Consider the following 7,888-nt stretch of genomic DNA (forward strand, 5'->3'; position numbering starts at 1 on the left):
CCTTGTAGAGTAACGTCTTAGGGAATAGGTTGTGCGACCCTTGTAGAGTAACATCTTAAGGAATGGATTGTGCGACCCTTGTAGAGTAACGTCTTAGGGAACAGGTTGTGTGACCCTTGTAGAGTAACATCTTAGGGAACAGGTTGTGCGCCCCTTGTAGTAAAATAACATCTTCGGAATCAGGTTGTGCGACCCTTGTAGAGTAACGTCTTAGGGAATAGATTGTGCGACCCTTGTAGAGTAACGTCTTAGGGAATAGGTTGTGCGACCCTTGTAGAGTAACATCTTAAGGAATAGATTGTGCGACCCTTGTAGAGTAACGTCTTCGGGAACAGGTTGTGCGACCCTTGCAGAGTAAAGTCTTAGGGAACAGGTTGTGCGACCCTTGTAGAGTAACATCTTCGTGAACAGGTTGTGCAACATTTGTAGAGTAACTTCTTCAGCAGCAGGTTGTGTGACCCTTGTAGAGTAACGTCTTAGGGAAAAGGTTCTGTCATCCTTGTAGAGCAATGTCTAAGGTAACAGGTCTGACCCTTGTAGGGTAACATCTTCGGGAACAGGTTGTGCGACCCTTGTAGCGTAACGTCTTTGGGAACAGGTTGTGCGACCCTTGTAGAGTAACTTCTTAGGGAACCGGTTTTATGACCCTTGTACAGTAACGTCTTGGGGAACAGGTTGTGTGACCTTTGTAGAGTAATGTCTTCGGGAACAGGTTGTGCGACCCTTGTAGAGTCTCGTCTTAGGGAACAGGTTATGTGACCCTTGTAGAGTAACGTCTTCGGGAACAGGTTGTGCGATCCTTGTAGAGTAGCGTCTTAGGGAACAGGTTGTGCTATCCTTGTAGAGTAATGTCTTAGGGAAGAGGTTGTGCGACCCTCGTAGTACAGTAACATCTTAGGGAGACGGTTATACAACCCTTGTAGAGTAACGTCTTAGGGATCAGGTTGTGCGACCCTCGTAGTATAGTAGCGTCTTAGGGAACATGTTGTGTGACCCTTATAGAGTAATGCCTTCGGGAACAGATTAAGCGACCCCCGTAGTACGACCCTTGTAGAGTGACGTCTTACGGAACAGGTTGTGCGACCCTTTTAGTAACGTAACGTTTTAGGGAACAGGTTGTGCGACCCTCATAGTAGAGTAACGTCTTATGGAATAGGTTGTGCGACCATTGTAGTAGAGTAACGTCTTAGGGAACAGGTTGTGTGACCCTTATAGATTAACGTCTTCGGGAACAGGTTGCGTGACCCTTGAAGAGAAACGTCTTAGGGAACAGGTTATGCCACCCTTATAGAGTAAAGTCTTAGGGAACAGGTTGTGCAATCCTTTAAGAGTAACACCTTAGGGAACAGGTTTTGTGACCCTTATAGGATAATGTCTTAGGGAATAGGTTGTGCGACCCTTACAGAGTAATGTCTTAGGGAACAGGTTGTGTGACCCTTGTAGAGTAACGTCTTAGGCTGGTTTCACACTTGCGTTTTTGAACGCATGCGTTTTTAAAAAAAACGCATGGTACAAAAACGCATGTAAACGCGTGTAAACGCTGCGTTTTTTTGACGCACGCGTTTAACGCGTGCGTCAAAAAAACGCAGCGTTTACACGCGTTTACATGCGTTTTTGCATGCGTTTGCGTTTTTTTGGGGATTTAAAAAAAATAAATAAATAAAAAAAAAGGTTACCAGACACAACCAATGGGAACAGAGAGGGCGTACATGATTGGCAATCAATATATAGACCCTAGGGGAACAGAAATTTTCAGAGCTTGCTACTGTTTACGGTGTCATGATGGATCTTTCAATGGCGAACTTTTATTTCAAACTGGAGTTCAGCTTCAAGATTTTCCTTGCCTGTGTTTTTGCTTGGGAGCAAGACCGAAACCGCCAAAGATGGAGAAGGAGACAGCGTCGGCGTTTTTGGAGGCACCCCATCATTGAAGTGCGTGAGACCCGTGGAGCATATCACACGCTCTATGCGGAGCTGAATGCCAACCCGGAGAAATTCCAGGATTACACCAGAATGTCTCAGGATTCTTTCCGGGATTTACTGTCTCGTGTAGAAGGTTCCATACGGCGACAGGACACACGGCTCCGTAGAGCAATTCCACCCGAGGAACGTCTGTTAGTGACATTACGGTACGTTCCAAAACTAAACCAATGACAGTCCAAATTTTTGGTTATGACATGTATTTTGGTTTTTTTTTTTTTACCTTTTTCTTATTTAAAAACACCATTAAGAGCAGATTTTAATTTTTGTTTTTGTTTCCTTTTCTTCTAGATTTCTGGCCACAGGAGAGAGTTTATCTTCCCTGCACTTCCAATACCGCCTTGGAATCTCAACCCTGTCCGGAATTGTTGTGGACACCTGTCGTGCGTTATGAAATGTACTCCGTGAGGAGTTTATACCCGTACCCACCGTGGACATGTGGCGGGAAATATCAAAAACATTTTTGAACGTGTGTGATTTTCCAAACTGTTTAGGGGCGGTGGACGGGAAGCACATCCGCATTGTTAAACCTGCCAGAACCGGATCTGAGTTTTTTAATTATAAAAAATATTTTTCGGTAGTGCTCATGGCAATAGCGGATGCGGAGTGTCGCTTCATCGCCGTGGACATTGGAGCTTTTGGCCGTGGCAATGATTCCCAGACATTCAAGAGCTCGGATATGGGCCGTTGGGTATATGGCAACAATTTTAATTTTCCCCCTCCACAGCCTCTCCCCAACACTCAAGGCCCACCGCTGCCATTTGTTATGGTTGGGGATGAGGCCTTCCAGATGTGTGAAAATCTCCTGAAGCCCTATTCTAGTAGGGACTTGGACCACACACGCAGAATATACAACTACAGACTGACCAGGGCCAGAAGGACCGTAGAATGCAGCTTTGGCATTCTGGTTGCTAAATGGCGCATTCTTGCAACAGCCATCAATCTAAAAGTGGAAACTGTGGACGAGGTGGTCAAAGCCTGTGTGGTTCTACACAATTATATAATGGCTAAGGAGCGACCCCACATTGAACTTGATGAACCAGTTTCACACCCATTGCCAGATTTTCAGCATCACCCGATGCGGTCAACTGCAGCCGTTGGTCTTATGCGGGACCAATTTGCGGCCTATTTTGTGTCCGATATTGGACGGGTTTCATGGCAGGACAATGTTGTTTAAATGTCCTGTTGTATGTTAATGTTTACCAATTATTAAATACTGATACAAATTTTTCTAATTAATAAACTTTGTTGTGTTCACCAGGTCTCCTGTCTTTTTCCTCTCTAAAAAAAGGTTGAACAAAGATGGGAAGTAGATATGTATATCATAATTTGTAATCCAAAACCAGGAGTGGGTGATAGTTGATGAGGTAATAATTAGATTTTTTTAATCATAATTGACCTCTGTTGCACTCCCTATTTTGGTTTACAAAGAATGATATAAACACGCATACTTATAATAATGTAACCAGATTTAAATTTATTTATTGGTAATCTTCTTGACGTCATTGCGTCAAGACTGGCACGCTCTCTATACCCGTCAAGTCAAGTGTAAGAAATAATGAATTCATGATGAACATATACATGATCATGAATTCAAAATTTCTTACACCTGCCCAGGTGAGGATAGATAGTTAGCGTGTGCCAACCATTGTCCCATCAGTTTGACAAACATTGTCACATAATGTGCTATATAGAATAGGGTGAATATACAAGTCAGTAATCAACTAAACAGGTCAGGTGTCTATTTTGACATCTGACCGGTTCAGTTGAGTTCTGAACTTGATTGCCACCATTTTCTCTTTGGACAGTGACACTACACTAGTTAAAAATTAAAAATAAGAGTATGGAAATAACTGCTATTTTTTTGGCCAACTCATATCTGTATACTAAAGAAACACATATAGATGTTGTCTGGTATTTTATACTACTGGAGATATGTGTAGGCCAAAAGAATAAGTGTGTGACGAACTTTATTGGTGTGTATTGAGAGCGGTGAAAGACACAATAAACCAAACATAATTGTTGCAAATAATCTTTTTTTTTTATTGAGGAAAAACAACAATTTATTTCTAGGTACCGCGCCGGGTTGAACCACGCCGGCTTGGGGTTGAGTGACGTAACTGGGGGGTATTCAGAACTGAAGCCTGGCTCACTGTGGAGGAGGCAGAGGTGGCAGGAGAATGGGCAAGAAAACTTGAAGGGTCTGGAAGTTCGGGGATGGGGCTTAAAACATGAGGGGCTTGAGACACACTGGAAGGTTGAGACACATCGGTAGGTGATGGGGGAGGAATAATCAAAGTTTTTTGTTTTTTATGAGTTTTGCCAGTTTTACGTTGGGTTTTCCGGGTTGGGGGAAGTCTTCTGGGGCTAGGTTGTAAAGTGTAGGCGGGAGACACGTCAGGACCCGGCTCCACAATTAAACAGTCAGTCTCCATTGTAGAGCGCTCGGCAATGTCTGAGTCCAATGGGGGAAAAGATAAAGTCCCGCCTGGGTCCTGGTGCCTCGTTGGGGGGGGGGGGGGGGGAAACAAAAACCCTCCCAGGATCCTGGTGCCTCGTTGGGGGGGGGGGAAACAAAAACCCTCCCAGGATCCTGGTGCCTCGTTGGGGGGGGGGGGGGGGACATAACACCCTCCCAGGTTCCTGGTGCATCGTTGGGGGGGGGAACGTAAAGCCATGGATGGGTCCTGCTGCATCAGGGTGGGCTGCATCGGGGTGGGTCCTGTCCGGAAAGGTATGGCTTGGTCGTGCTGCATCATGGGGGGCCCGGTGCGATACGTCATGGATGGGTCCTGCTGCATCGGGGGGTGTCCTGCCCGGAAAGCAACGCCTCGGTCCTGCTGCATCGGGGTGGGTCCGGTCCCATATGCCAGGCCTCGGTCCTGCTGCATCGGGGGTGGGCCGGTCCGATATTGCATGGATGGGTCCTGCTGCATCGGGAGGGTGCCGGGCCGATAAGCCACGCCAGGGTCCTGCGTCATCGTGGTGTGAGCGGAGGAGGTCCAAGCCGGAGCAGCAGTCGTCACGGTGGTGGCGGTGGGATGTCCAACAGCACTCGTCATCGTGTTGGCGCTGTAGTGGAGTACACCTGTAGAGGGAATAGAGGTGGCCGTGCAGTGGTATGCAGCAGAGGTAGGAATAGTGTTTACTTGTGACAGTGACGGCACAGTTGGATATGCCGCCACATTACGACTCTGACTCTGCTGCATAGCCTGCACAAAAGCAACATTGCAGGCCTGCATCACACTCAGCTGGAGATCAGGGCTAAGGTGTTCCGACATGCCCTGTTCGATTTGATTAAAAAAATGATGAGCTGGCTTCTGGAGGTCGGCTTTCACTTGATCAACGCTTTTGGCGACATCCTGGATGCGGCACTCTAACAGGTTATGGGACACATCCATTCTGTCACCTAAAGCCTTGATAGCTTCGTGTAAAACCGAGCTCAAGTGCAAAAACTCGGGCATGAGGGACCTATCCGAAGCCCTCTGTCGCTGCCGGGATGAGCCCGCAAAAATGGGTGCAGCGAAAGAGGACTGCGAAAGGGGAAGACCTGATGGGCCAGCCCCCTGGTCTCCAGTGAGTGTGGAAGACCCTCCTGGTGCTGCGCTGCTGGATGGCTGGGACGGGTCCGTGGCTGCCGGCTGAAGGACCGCTCCAGAACCTGTGGCGACAGTCGTGCAGTGTGTGCTGTGAAAAAAGAAAACAGAAAATTAATACCAAACTATAACAAGATGGTACATCCTGTGGAATTAAAAATGACAGATTATGTCTATGCAATACAACCGGAGGCATGTGAGAAATACTTACGTTCTCATGAGAAGGACCGGTCTCAGGAAGGCCAACACACGGTGGTATTTGTAAAGCCGGTGCCTTGCTCCGGAACCACTAGCTGCACTCTTCTCTGCACGCAGGTCCTTGTTGAAGCGGTCCTTCATGGAACGCCAACGTGTCCTTACTTTGTCCACTGTGAAATAACAATAAAATATAATGGTCAGAATAAGGACTTTTGGCCGTGCTCTCGTGACTGTGTGTGATGACAGAAACTACGAAAAGTTTCTTTCATCACACACAGTCAAGAGAGCATGGCCAAGGTCTGTTGCTTCACACTACCGTGCAATACTTACCAAATGCATTACGGACCCGTGGCGGGGAATTCTCCCAGCCATCCCACAACGCTTGGGCCACCTCACTCCACAAACGACGGAGAACACTATTGACGGAGTGCTGTTGATCCCGGCTGTCCCACAACGGGACTCGCTCCTGGACCAGACTGATCAGCAGGTCATTATCAATCCGGTCGTCGTCCCGTTGTGAAACCTAAAATTAAAAGAAAATCATTTAAGTTTGCTCAACCACATTTGGAAAAAATAAGACACGAAGATGAGAAAGGGCAGGAATATGAAAGACAACTTTCAGAAAAGGATGATACAAGAAAAATGTAAAGAAAAACAAGGGTACAGAAAAGTAAAGAATATTACAATAAGGACAGTCTGCCTGGTATACATACCCGCTGCCGTCTTCCACCTGGACCTTGACTCCGCTGCTCAGTACCTCTCTGTCCCTCAGTTGAAGTGCTCTATAAAATTAAAAAAAAAAAATTGCCTCATGTGTCGATGTGACAGTCAATACTTACCAAGCTGACGGACAAAAAAATTACCTCGCTCACGTGATCCACTTCTGATTGCCGTGGCTGGAACTCCTCATCAGACGAAGAAACCGGAGAAGACATTCTGATGCGTGTTGAAAGAAAAAAAATTGAAGAAATTAGGACATGTAGATCCAAAAAATTGAAAATGAATGCATTGGCTAGGATATACTCACATTGCTCTGTGTCTTGTCCAACAATGTCAGATACAAAAACCGTGTGCACTACTGGAGAAGAATGGTGCTAGGTTAGGTTCCCACACCTTCATAGACTATAAAGAAAAAGAACCCAGCACTCAACTGATGCTTTAGTGCAATTTTAATCGTAGTAGTACCCAATAAACGTTTCGGTCCTTGAATGGACCTTCGTCAGTAACTACATGTGAAAACCAAAAACAAGTGTAAACAAAAATTACAGAAAATAAAGTTGCATACAAAATAAAGTATATACAAGGTATTTTGGAAAAGGACAATAGCATCGATACAAAACTCTGGTCAATCTATACATAGAGTATATGCTGGGGAGAAAATAACCCGAATATCTAGGCTGAATTATGTTCCACTCAGGATGAAATAAGGAAAGATACACCAGAAAGATGATAGTGGGAGAGGAGGTACATACCGTACTGTAGAATAATAGAATAGACCGTATGGTCATAGGGTACAAAACAGCAGCGTCTGTAAGTGTAAGAAAGTCCCATAAAATTCCCATGGACCGGTAAGCACATGGTGTCAGGGGATATAAGGTAAAACATACCTTATGTGTGAGTCAGATAGGAGCGGTACTGTGGGTGGATAATGAAAAAAATAAATAAATAAATAAATAAAATTACATACCGCAAAAACCGGCCGATCAGAGAAACGCTCTAGTGCAGGGGATTTACCTGAGGAGACCGAGCTGGATGGTGGTGCTGTCAGACGCGGTGTCCACCGCTAGTCTGATCAGAAGTAAGTGCGGCCGCCATCTTATAAGAAAGGGGCGGGACAAGCCAGCTCCAACAGCCAATCAGCGGCTGTGTGGCAGACAGGAAGTGACGGCGCGCTGTGAGGACTACCTCAGTGTGCAGCTCAATGAGAGTTCCTGTGTATGGTGACCGGAAGTGACATCACGTTGTCATAGGGATAGGGTAATACAATGGGAAAAAAAAAAAAAAAAAACCACGAGCGCTACGGAAAGCGCGGCAAGGAGAAAGTAGAAAAGGAATGAAAATACAGGCAACATAGGACAAGTGATATGGAGCTGAAGTGCCTATACGGAGATGAT

General features: G+C 45.9%; 1 long non-coding RNA gene across 1 annotated transcript; it reads right to left on the bottom strand.

Moving 5' to 3' along the window:
• Window positions 1-5,446: 5,446 nt before the first annotated feature.
• Window positions 5,447-6,712, bottom strand: LOC138643538 (uncharacterized). The gene is made up of 4 exons (XR_011314168.1): window positions 6,488-6,712; window positions 6,105-6,297; window positions 5,788-5,944; window positions 5,447-5,667 (listed from the first exon to the last, which is right to left on the bottom strand). It is a non-coding gene; the product is annotated as an uncharacterized lncRNA (long non-coding RNA).
• Between the last annotated feature and the right edge of the window lie 1,176 nt (window positions 6,713-7,888).

Source organism: Ranitomeya imitator, chromosome 6 (assembly GCF_032444005.1).
Source record: "Ranitomeya imitator isolate aRanImi1 chromosome 6, aRanImi1.pri, whole genome shotgun sequence".
In the NCBI taxonomy this organism is placed as follows: domain Eukaryota; kingdom Metazoa; phylum Chordata; class Amphibia; order Anura; family Dendrobatidae; genus Ranitomeya; species Ranitomeya imitator.